The sequence below is a fragment of the Lissotriton vulgaris genome, chromosome 6 (assembly GCF_964263255.1).
Source record: "Lissotriton vulgaris chromosome 6, aLisVul1.2, whole genome shotgun sequence".
In the NCBI taxonomy this organism is placed as follows: domain Eukaryota; kingdom Metazoa; phylum Chordata; class Amphibia; order Caudata; family Salamandridae; genus Lissotriton; species Lissotriton vulgaris.
The window spans coordinates 1,178,114,316-1,178,126,901 of record NC_141694.1 but is presented as its reverse complement, the minus strand read 5'-3'; positions in this window follow the sequence as shown (position 1 = coordinate 1,178,126,901).

Here is a 12,586-nt window from a genome sequence, read left to right as displayed (position 1 = left end):
CAAAAGTGCACAGGGCTCAATACATGACACAAGGCAAATGGCCAGTTCGTACAGAAATTGTGTGGGTTAACAGAGGGCAGTGCAACAAAACTTGCCCTAAAAGACACTGCTAGGGCTAGGCATCCATTGGGAAGGTGAGGCATCTCAAATATGTTATTTGAGAGGGGAACATTTGGTTTTGGGAGGGGAGTTCTTGGGAAGTGGTGGTTTGGGCTGAAAAAAGGGTGGCCCTATGAAGGGGGGTCTGAGAATGTGAAGTGGTGGAACAATGCTTTTCAGGGGTGCCTTGGGAATTGGAAGGGGTGGGTGGGTCAGTATTAGGGGTTGATTTGGAGGTGGAATGGTGGTCTTAGGTTTGGGAGGGGTAGTAATTTTCTTGACAGTGGTGGTTGGAGGTTTGAGAGGGGTGAGGGCAAGGGAAAATGAAGGATCTTTGGTAGGGTAGTTAGTAGTGGGATTGGGAAGGAGTGGCATCTTGGAGGTAGAGGGAGTGAATGTGTGTGATGTGCTTGGTTCTGTTATGGTTGCATATGTGTCAGGTATATGTGCTGCAAGTATGTTTATGGATTCATAGAGTGCACGGCTGTCCACAGGCTTTCCAGCACAGAGTATGGGTGTGTGTAGGAAGCTGGATCTGTATAATATCACTAAGTGGTAATGTTGTGCACAGAGTCAGAGGTTCCCCAAAAGTGCACAGGGCTCAATACAAGACCGAAAGTGCTCTATTAGTGAAAGTGTGGGCGAGCACCCTTACGCTTAACACAGAGGAGTGTGAGACATTTATTGCGCACAAATGATCAATAAAAGACACATGACTCAAGAAGGAGATCCAATTTTATAAAATTTACCTCTGTTTGTACTTTCTTTATAGACCCAGGTCCTCGTAATAGGGTAAGTATGTTTTTTTTGGTGTTTTTTTTTCTTTTTAAAAACATTTTTTATTGGTGATTGGAAACGTCAACCAAACATGAACAGTGGCAGTTCTGGCAGCATACACATCATTATATTACAATTATACATTCATTCATATTCCTTGACACACTGACTTTACCAGAGGCAGCACATCCTATCGCTATCATTTCTATGGTTAATTCCTGTTATTACTACTTAGGTTTTCCCAGCTAATCTTTCTCGTTCCTCCTCACCCTCTTCGTCAGAACTGGTAATGTCATCTTCTTGTAGTGGATCACACAAGTCCCTCCTATACACATTCCAAGGAGTCCAGATCTTATTCCATATACGTGGACTAGCCCTGATCGTGTAGACCGCGCGCTCCGTCATCATCAGCATATCCATATTCCTACACCAGTGCGCCAATGTAGGTGAATCTGTCGCACCCCATTTCTCTGCTATGTCTCTCTTGACAACCATAATGCCTATCGTGCCCCATATTTGACCATGGCGTGAAAGATCATTTGGGTCCCATATATTCAGGAGATATTTACGAGGATCCGGTGGGAGAGAGATCTCTAGTGGCTGTTATATAGTGCGCATTACTTCTCTCCAGTAATCTACTAAACATGGGCAGTCCCAAATGGTGTGTAGAAATGTTCCTTCCTCCCCACACCCACGGAAACAGTAAGGATGTTGCGCCTGTTATAGCTTGTGTAATGTGGTTCTGGTGTAATATATCCGATGCAGGATTTTAAGCTGTTCTAGCCGGAACTTGGCCGAGATTCCCACCTCCCTCGGGGACGCCAGTGCCTCATTCCACTCTGAATCTTCCATTTAGCCCACTTCTTTCGCAGTTTTGATGTAGGATCTGTTAGGTTGTTCATCAGTTTGCGATATGTGAGTGATGTGGCGCCGTGCTGCATATTATCTGTGAGTAGCCGGTCCTCCGAAGGGGAGGCTTCAGGGACCTCGGTGTCTGCCGGTATGGCTGCCAACAGTGCATGTCTAATTTGTACATATTTGTAAGTTTCGTTTGGGCCTAGTTCATAATATTGCTGGAGTTGAGGGAATGGAATCACCGTCCCCTTGTCCCACAAGTCTCCCACCGCCGATATCCCGATGTTGTCCCATTGTGTAAAACACATGCTACGTCTCAAATGACCCAGTGCCTTGGCGTCCCATAGTGGGGTAAGCTTAGTGATTACTCCTTTCCATCTCAGTTTTGCCTGCGTTGCGTACCATATTGCTGCTGTGTGGTTTGTGGGTCCTATTAGTTTCGCTGCCAGACCTCTGTGGTAGAGTACTGCTAGCAAGCTGTGTGTGCCCATTTGTGCTCTTTCAGCCCTATAGGCCGGATCGTCCTGGGGCGCATGTATCCAATGGTTGATGGTCTTAATCTGTGTTGCCCAATAGTACAGTTGTAAGTTCGGCAGTGCAATCCCTCCATCATACCAGCTTCTATTCAGCTTGATATGTGCTATACGTGCAGGGCGGTCTCCCCACAGTAGGTTGGAGACCAAAGCTGTCACCTGTTGAAAGTATGGCGGCAACACCGGGTATAGTGTGTTATCAAGCGCATAGAGGAATCTTGGCAATGCCATCATTTTGTACAGTGCTGCTCTGCACAGCAGTGTCAGGGGCAGAGTTGCCCAATGCTTCACATCGCGCCTCAGTCGTTCTAGTGTTGGCTTAAAATTTATGTCAAAGAACTCTGCCGAGTTTCTAGTGATGTGGATGCCAAGATACTTAAAGGAATCTACTGCTAGCATTAGTGGGCAATCAGTGGCAAGGACAGGTTCCGGCCCCCTCAGTACGTAAATCACTGATTTCGCCCAATTTATTGTGTAGCCCGACGCTGTCCCATGGGTATTGCATAGTGCAAGAAGCTCCGGTATGCCTCGCTCGGGGTCCGTCAGATACACCAACATGTCGTCTGCGTAAAGCGAGAGACGATCTTCCCACCCCTCCCCCCAGCTGATTTCCTTCAGTAATGGGGTAGCTCTATTCAAGGTCGCTAGAGGTTCCAATACCATTTCAAACAATAAAGGCGACAGGGGACACCCATTACGAGTCCCCCTTGCCAGTTGAATCGCGTGAGAGATGTGGTCGTTAGCCGTGACATGTACAATCGGGTTAGTGTATAAAAGTTGTATCCCTGCTATGAATTTAGGGCCAAACCCCATATGTGATAGTAACGCGAAGAGATATTGCCACTCTACCATGTCGAATGCCATTTTGGCATCTAATGATAGTATCACCGCTGATGTTAACAGCTGCAATGCCCGCGCCAAAACACCATGAACTCGTCTGAGGTTTAGAGCAGTATTTCTGTTAGGCATGAAGCCTGATTGATCCGGGTGGATCAATTGCGGGAGGTGGAACATCAACCTAGTAGCCAGAAGTTTTGCTAGAACTTTCGCTTCTGCATTTAGGAGAGATATTGGGTGGTAAGAAGTGCAGTCCGTCGACGGTTTTCCGGGTTTCGGAATTGCCACGATTGTGGCGGTTCGTTGGTCTAGCGGGAGTTCGGCCTTCTCCAAACTTTCTTTATACATTGCTAGTAGTGGTGCGCTAAGTGTATGAGACATTAATTTATACCACTCAATGGGGATCCCATTGGGGCCCAATGCTTTCCCGGATTGCACTGCATTGATGGTTAATTGTATTTCGTCAGCTGTGAGATCTCTCTCCAGCTCCTTGGCCGCTTCCGGCGTAAGTGTTCGGTTGTTATATGGCTGAGGGAGTCCATTGCTACCTCCTTCGTCACTTCTCTGTCTGGGGTATATACTATTTTGAACTATTCTGCTAGTGCGTGGACTATGTCCTCAGGGCGTGACCGAAGTATCCCATCCGACGCGCGTAGCTGCAGTATGCCTTTGGTGCCTCCCCCTCTCTTGTCTAACCGGGCTAGCATTTTTCCCGCCTTGTCTCCCACATCGTATATTCTGTGTGTGGTTGCTGTAATATTATCGATGGCCCATCGCTTTACATGGTCCCTATATCGCTGTTGACACAATTGCAGGGCGTGCAGTGAATCTGGTGTGGGGTCCGCCATGTGCGCAGTATTCGCTTTGTGCAGCGCTAATTCCAACTCTGTAGGTTCTCCCTGTCGCGATCGCTTGTGTCCCGTAATGGATGTTATGGCTTGCCCTCGCAGGACTGTCTTATATGCTTCCCAAAGAACCGAGGGAGATGTCACTGATGTCATGTTTTCTTCAAAGTAGTATTGTGTCGTTTTCTTCAGCTCTTTCCTAATTTTAGGGATCTTGAGATAACCAGGGTATATTGAGTATATTCTCTTTCGGGACTTCTCCTGACATGAGAGAGTTAACAGTATTGGGGAGTGATCTGATATTCCCCTTGGGTGAATGTCTACACTGTCAATGGTTAGTGGTCCATTTTGTAGCGTCAGGAAGTAGTCTATCCGTGATAGGCAATTGTGTGTCGTGGAATAATAAGTGTACTGCTTCATGGTGGGGTGCATGCATCTCCATATGTCTGACAGACCCAGTGCCTCTATGAAGCCCTGGAACTGGAAGGTCCGGGCATTTGGGGTCGTACAGGGAATCTATCTACTGTTTCATCTGCCGCTGTGTTAAAATCACCCCTATAATAAGTTCCTCTGCTGGTAGATCCAAGAGAAACTTCCCCAGTGTGGGTATGGCGACTGACTGGACTGCTGGAGGTATGTAAATTGATACTATATTTAGAAGCCTGCCTTCCCACTGCCCCTGGATAGCTGCAAAACGACCCTGGTCATCTACTTTGGTGTGTAGGAGAATAAAGGGGGAGGCCTTCCTTACTAGGATGCCTGTACCTCTTGAGCCCAATGTGAATTCAGAGTGCACTGCCTTTTTGTATCCTCTCCTATCCAACGCCTGATACGCCCTCCCAGTGAGATGTGTCTCCTGCAATAGGACCAGTGCAGGGCCTTCTTGTTTTATAGGCTGTAGTACCAGTCCCCTCTTTATTTTTTCCCCTAGTCCTCACACATTCCATGTCAGGATCTGCAGGGGTGTTACCGGGGTTTCCTGCGCCCTACCCCCAAGAGTATCAGGTTGTGAGTTGTGTGCCATGAGGAAATCTGTTATGTTTGTGACATCGCATCCAGAATAGTAGTGCACTGTGTCCACCTCCCAGTTGTGCCGTCAGTGTGCCTGCTCCATCGCACCCTGCCTCAATGCGTAGAGCCAAATTAACTAGAACTAGTCCCCCCTCCCAACTCCCCTCCCTGCCTCCCTGCTTAAGGGACATTGAACCGCCCGCCCCACCAACTTAGCAGAGTGCTCGTCCCCGTTCAAACCCATAGTACTTGCTTGCTGGGGTTAAAGGTCCTGTGGAAGCAGCGGCCCCTCTTGCCCTCCTCGAATTGCCCCAATCCAGTGTCCAATAACAGCTCGACCTCCATTGTCCGTATCAACTGGTGATCCTGCAGTAATTGGGTGTTCATTAAGGGTGGGCGTAGTACGCGTAGTCGCGCTACGCGAAGCTACGCGAAGCCGTTCTCGCACTATGCGAGCTTCGCGAGCTTGCATAGTAGCTTGCTGGTCCCGTTCGCGAGCTGTTTTTCTTGCTCGGGAGCACGTAGTGCGTGGTCGGGGTGCTGTCTGCATGTTCGGGGGATTGTAGCGTGCGACCTTACCCATGTGGTGGGCTATGGGCGCGGCCATCTTGTTTTTTCAATTGTCCTGCCCGCCCGCGCCCCCTATTTCCTCTTCCGGGTCGCGAATAACGCGTTCACGTGGTGCACGTCTTGTTCGGGAACACAACTACTTGTTCACACTGACAAAGTGCGTGTTCGCGTGAAATCTCGCGCGAACGTACCCACGTGGTCGCGATGGGCGCGGCAATCTTGTTTTTCACACTCTATGCTATGGTTCTGGGCCTAGATTTCTATCCACCTTATATCTGTGCAATCTTTACCTATTTTCACAGTTTTTCTTACTTTTCTTACTTCTCATCTATCTCTCTCTGTCCCTAAGTTTATATTTTGCATTTTATTTCAACTTTTCCACTTTTTTTTAGCTTTTCTACTGTTTTATTTTAATTCTTTATTTAAGCTCCTACTTCTTCCCCCTAACTTTTTTTCCTTTTGTTCTAACTTTTCTTTTCCACCTCCACCTCCACCCCAGAACCATGGCAAAGGGAGCAGCAGAACCGGCTCGGAGGGCAAGGCGCCTGCGCCCAAGAGCCGGCTGCCTTGCTGCAGAATACGACCTGCAGGGGTGCAGGCCCGGAATCTGTTCGGGGAGGCAGAGGTGGCCGCCCTGGTTTTTTTCATCCAGTGCCACCTCCCCTTGACCTTGGCAGCAGGCGGCAGGCCAGGGTCCGGTTACCTCCCAGAGGAGTGTCACCGCCGGTGGGCGAAGGTGCGCCGGGCAGTCTACCGTCGCTCGCAAAACCGGCGCACCCACCAGCAGCTGGCCCACCGGTGGGCAGACATTCTGGACAGGGAGCAGGACCTGTTGGACCTGCTAGGTGTTGAAGTCGTGGGGCTTGGTGAGTTGCTAGTAATATTAATAATTTAATATATATTATAGTAGTATAAGTATTGTGTATAATTCTTGGAAGAATAAGTAACACGGTTACTGGTGTGCTTAGTTACATTGCAGATGAATTCCGTCTCAAATTCATCTGTTATTGTATGACACAGGTGCTGCTCGCCACTTCTCTTACTAGTTTGTAACTTAGCGCTAGCTTGGGCTGCTGATTATTGATGTTAGAGTTTTTAGAGAACTGAAGTTAGTTGATGCTATTGCTAGAGTCTAGTCCTTACATTGTCCTTTAGTGAAATAGTGGTGGATGGATAGTATTAGATCATATTTTTTTAACGGTCTGCATGATTCCTGTTTACTGAGTGGTAGGCTTAGCACAGCAATAGCATGGTCAGGTGAGTCAGTAGCAGTTCTGATGCAAGCAACCAACAATTACGTGTATGTACAAATGTATGCATGTGTCCTCCATCTCATCATCTATGCATGTTTGCGGGCAAAAATAAAATTGAAATGCCGACTTACTGAACAATTGGCCTGTCTGGATTCTTGAATAGGTGTAGGTCAGGTGGTACTGGCTTCGTTAGTATATTCTGCAATCAGAATGTTTATGCAAGCCAGTAGTCATTTATACTTCGAAGTCAATTTTATTGGAATTGTTGTTCCCTAAAATGTTTGAGAGGATTTTTGAATGAGGTCTTTGTTTCACAGCACTTAATGTTTCTCTTTCTTTATTATTTCTTACATGATCAGCACCACCCAAGGGCAAGAAGACGGGGTCCGAGTTGGCGGGACAACCACAAGAGGAGCGCTCCTCTACCGAGGATCCTGCTGCTGGCACCAGTAAGTCCTACAATGCTTATATTATTAACAATTGTATTTCCATAACTTTTTAACGCACCTTATTTTTTCCAACCTATTAATCCTCCTTCTTAATTCAATGTTAGCAAAACCTTCTTTGGTCTTAAATTTGTTTTCCAAATTTTGGGTAACTATCCAATGCCATCCCTGACTGTCAGTTCCTTCAAACTGCCTCTGCCCCAAGACTCTCTGTGCTACTACTATTAGACTGTGTGTAGCTAAGCTTGCCCTGTTGGCCACTCTTTAGTTAAGGTATTCTTTTGAATAAAGCTGTGATAGAATAGCTGTAGCCACTGGGTCTACTCCTGTCTTTTGCGTGGTCCTCTGTAATCTCCAGTCTTTGTCAATTCCCACCAACAAAAATGCACAACCAGATGTTTGCCTACTAATTTTTGTTCAGTTAGTATACTTCTACTACTGTTGTGGTTATTATTCTCTGCACATACACATACAGAACTATGCACAAGAAAATATTATGTTGTTGATGTTGGTGATAGGGAGGTTGGACGTTACACCCTGGTCACAGAACTCAGTCAGAAGAACCCATAATCCAATGACCATCTAGTCTACCTACCTAAGTGTCTCGGTCATAGTCATTTGTCCCACTCCCGACCCCCACACGAAGATAGATATATATACCCAATGATTTTATTACACAACCCAGGCCAGAACAGAAGAAGAAAAAGACCCTTTCGCTCACTCACTCGTTTCAGTCCACAACACCCCAGACACTGAAAATATACCACAGAGTCTATGTGCAAGTTCAAAAACTTAATTTTTTTGATAACAAGCTTTGTATTGTTGTAACTTGTAAGTATTTCCATGAAAAACATCCTGCTCCACCATGTAAAATGAAGAAGATTAAATACTGTACATTTTGTACATCTAGTGCACGTTAGAGAAATGTGTGAATTGTGGGAGACCTCTCACCGTTGAACGTATACTGTTAGTGGTTACACATGCATCTTTCGAAAGCTCTGCAAATCCCTTGTTTCGTAGAAGGCAATCTTCTCTTCTCATCTGCCTATGAGAAAAATGTTGCACGTTAGACAGTGAATACAACTATGCCAGTTTTTAGCAGTCATGGCAAAAAGTGCAACATTATGGATAAGCAAAAGGGACTAACAATACTGGTTTGTCAATTGTATGCAACACTCATGTGGCCTCAATGGTGTCTTTCTTACTGTGCAACAAGCTGCGAGGTATCATGGGAAAAGCAGTAGACACAGATCTAAAAATGGTTATATGGCTCAGGCTAACTTTCCAAAGACTAGAGTAGGAGTAGATTAGATGACCCTAGGGACCATCTAATAAATTAAAACTAAACTCTGTCTAATGTGACTGCTGTACATTAGGACGCAATTTGGACTAGTTACACTGTCACAACGATTCATGTTGTACGTAACTGTTTTTTCAATCTTCCTTCCAGGTGAAAAAAGTACAACTAGTAAAATAGGGGGAGGTGTGCAGGCATCTAAAAAGGTGTACTTGCTTTTATAGGTGCACAATCACTACCAACCACCAGTGCCGACGGGGCCAGCGGCGATGCGATTGCCATCCAGGAGGGGACAGAGGCTGCGGCACCTGCAGGAGCATCAGTGGCGGAGGAAACTTCAGTGGTGGGCGGTGGTAAGTTATATTCATTACTTATTTGCATTACTAGGTGGAAGAGGGATATTTTTTTCCTCAGTGTGCTATGAGACTTATTAAGAAAGTATGAATTTGAAGTTGTACTGGACACTATACAATGGTTGAAGAAGACACCCTTTGTAGCATTACCAGTTTGAGTTGAGTAAATTAAGGCCTCTTCCATCAGACTCCAACTCAGCTGTGAAACTTATGTAGAAGACTAAAAGTCAGATCAGATGACATTGAGGGATGTGTTGAACAAAAAGGGAAAGAAGTGAACTAGGGTGGAAGGAGGAAGGACTAAAGAGATGTAATAAGAAAAACTACCATAGAAGGATACTTTGGAAGGTTCATTCACATGGCTGATATGAATCAGATGCATGGGTTGTTAAAGGATGGGTAGAACTGTAAGGTCAAAGAAAATGCAGGCCTGGTTGGGCAAAAGAATATGGGTGCATGGATACAGTGGATAGCAAGAATCATGAGCGGAGTTTGTGTCAACGAAACCCAAGGCAAGGAAGGAGTGGACGCATGGGTGGTTGCTGGTGAAAGTGAAACCAGCTAAGCGGATAATAAAGAATGATAGACATTTACTTTTAATGGGTGGATGCCCCCTAAATGTATTTGTATTCATCATAGGTGAAGACTGTCACTGGAAGCAGAGTCTTACTTTGAAAAAATAAAAGGAGATACAAAAAAGACTTTTGTTCTTATGTGTACTCAAGGCCACCCAGTACTAGGGCAAGTATAATGCCGGAAAAAACTTCAACAAATGCTACAGGCAGGGGAAGCAGGAGGACAGATTAGATAGATACTAAAAGTTGACACCAATTGTATGTACTGTGCTTGGTAGTGCTACTATGCCACAATGTACTGTTGAATTAATTATGAAGAGTTTCAGTTACAATTCTGTTTCTTTTTTATAGATATTCATACTCCTTCCTCAAAACCATAGCGGAAGGAGTTGGTAGCCAGGGCCGGCAAAGGAAACTGCAGGCCATTGTGGAGGAGTACCGCAAGCTGGTGGCTGAGGCTGAGGAGGAGGAGGAAGAGGCGGCGGCAGCAGCTGCTGCCTCTTCCAATGCGTCTGGCCCCAGCAAGGCTCCACCTGCAGGAGTACAGCGCCACGGCCAGGCAGCCGCTCACCGCCGGCATTTGACATCTGCCACCCCCACACAGCATGGATGCAAATGTAGGTGCCGTGCATTTCGGCAAAAACTTCTCCTCCAGGTGGCCAAGCTGGAGGACCAATTAGAGGAGCGCGTAAAGATCATTGTGGACAAACACCTTAAAGCCCGCCAATTGTAATTGACCCAGACCCTGTTGATTTGCCCCTTGTTTAATACTTTTGTTGGGGGGTGGGATTTGGGTGTTGGGGTTATTTTTGTGGGACATTCTTTGGACTTGGACATTGGTTGGGGTTAGGGTGGGGATAGGGGTGGGATAGGAGGATATTTTTATACATGAATAAATGTTATTTATTTTCAACTTACACAGATATGATATGATGTTGTTTTGTGGTGTGGTTACTGTTGTACGTCACAAGGTTTACTCTAGATGCCGGGCAGTGGCCAGTGTTTGATTGAAATACTTTATTAATTGACCACATGTGTAACATGCAAACAGATAGATGCTGTGCCCCTCACTCAGTTATATTTGTCCTATTAGTACTACCAGCCTCTCCTCCATTATACCTCCCAGCAAACTTCTCTTCTTACCTGTGATTGATGATGATTACGTTTGGCACCGCAAGGGCTGCATGGTTTCCCAAGACAAAGGAGAATATGCAGTGGTTGTGTGATAGTAGTAGACTAGACTCCTAGACACTGGCACTAGCATTGGAAAACAAAAACAAAGAAACAGTCATTTGCCTGAGAAAGAATGTGAGAGAAGTAGAAAATTACACTACATAATACGGACAACAAATACAAACAATATTGCAACTTCTAAACGAACTCAAAGAAATCTATGGTGTCGGGGACTGAAAAAGTAGAAGAAGATAACTGTAGTTGCGTTGGAGTCATTAAAACACAATACAAATAGTAAACGTAAATGCTCTAAAATTAAATTCAAACAATGCCAGCAATGATTTACATTTATTCGTTGGGTCACTTTGGCAAATTAATTGCCTTGTACACTATTACATAAAGTGAGCTTGGGTGGGCAAGCAGAAGAAGATCCTCGCCCTGCCTCGTTGACATTTGATTTCATTAGTGTTGGTTTCACCACATCTGCCCCAGCAAGCGTGTGATCAATTGTTGGTGTAGATTTAATGTAGTAACATCACACCTCAATATAAAACCACACAGCCCGGGGAAGAGGGTTAGGGTTTGATGAATGGATGGGAACGGGGGTTTGGGGAAAGGTTTGACAAAGAAAAACAGTACGCATGGAGACAACAAAAGCAAAGCAATGAAGACGATGATTGCTGATCCACAATTCCCCAATAAATCTAAAGTCAATTAAGAACAACAAAATGGATGCACGATGAAGGTTTATTATTAACTTGATGGTTAATAATAAGTGGTAATTACTTAACTACTACTACACAATTCAAAGGAAGTACTTCTTATGATATGATATGACTTTTGCCTAGGCTGTATGCCCTCTGAGAAACCGTAATACCTGATGTAGCGGGCTGAAAGCTAGCAAACAAAATTGAGATAGTTTAAGTGAACAATCAATTACCAAACACAAGCGTAAAATAAATGAGGAAAAGGGAATCAAAGAAAAATATGAAAATGATATTAAAGTTAATGTATTATCCAGGGCCAAATGTGTAGTTGTATCTCGTCATTCATTTTTTGCTCCCTTCCATGGACACTGTTGTGACTGATTGATTGATTATATCATTCTTGGGCGCCTCTGGCAGGATGATGAGGAGGAGGATTGGTAAGGTAAGTGTGAGTTGTTGCTCCACGTATAATAGCGCTGGGTGAAAGGCCGGCCTGTAAGTGTTAATGAAAGAAGAAATGGGGTATTACAAAATAAGTTAACAGAATGAAAACATAAAAATTTATTACGGTGTAGTGCAAAAAAGACAAGACTCGTGAGCGAGAAGATTTTCAGACTGAGGCTGCTTGGATACATTGATTAACTCTACTCTTCTAGTTGCACAGTGTGAGAAGGTGGCCTGATATGCAGTGCTCACTATTCTAGTGAACACTATGTATCAGTCCAGCAACCCTTATTGATGATTGGTTGTAAGTCAACCTTATAGACCAGCTATCCTAGTAGCGTGGATACGAGCAGTCTAAGGCTAAAGACTCAAGAGGGCGTGTTAAGCCAGCTGTTTACCACACATATACCCCTTGAATACCAAGTGAAAGGACACCACACAAGTGTTATTAAAATAAACAGGTATTTATTAAGAATCACAACAGCCCTGTACTCTTTATGAGGACAGGGTACTTAGCACAAAACAAAACTCTTACGAAAATACTTAAGTTAGCACAGTATATACAAATGCCCGAGGGGCACGGAAAACCATATACTCTGAAAGTGGAATGCGAAATTACTAGCAGGTAAGTACAGTACTAATAGGCTTAGGAATCGCTAGGACTTGACTATAGAATCTTCAGATTACTTCTAGGAGGCCTAGGGGACTCGGGTGCACAGTGTGCACTCTCACGCGTGATGCGGGAAAAAGTCTATGGTAGCTAGAAATTGCAAAGTTAGTGTTCTCGGGCGAACCCGACCTGGTAGGAGGA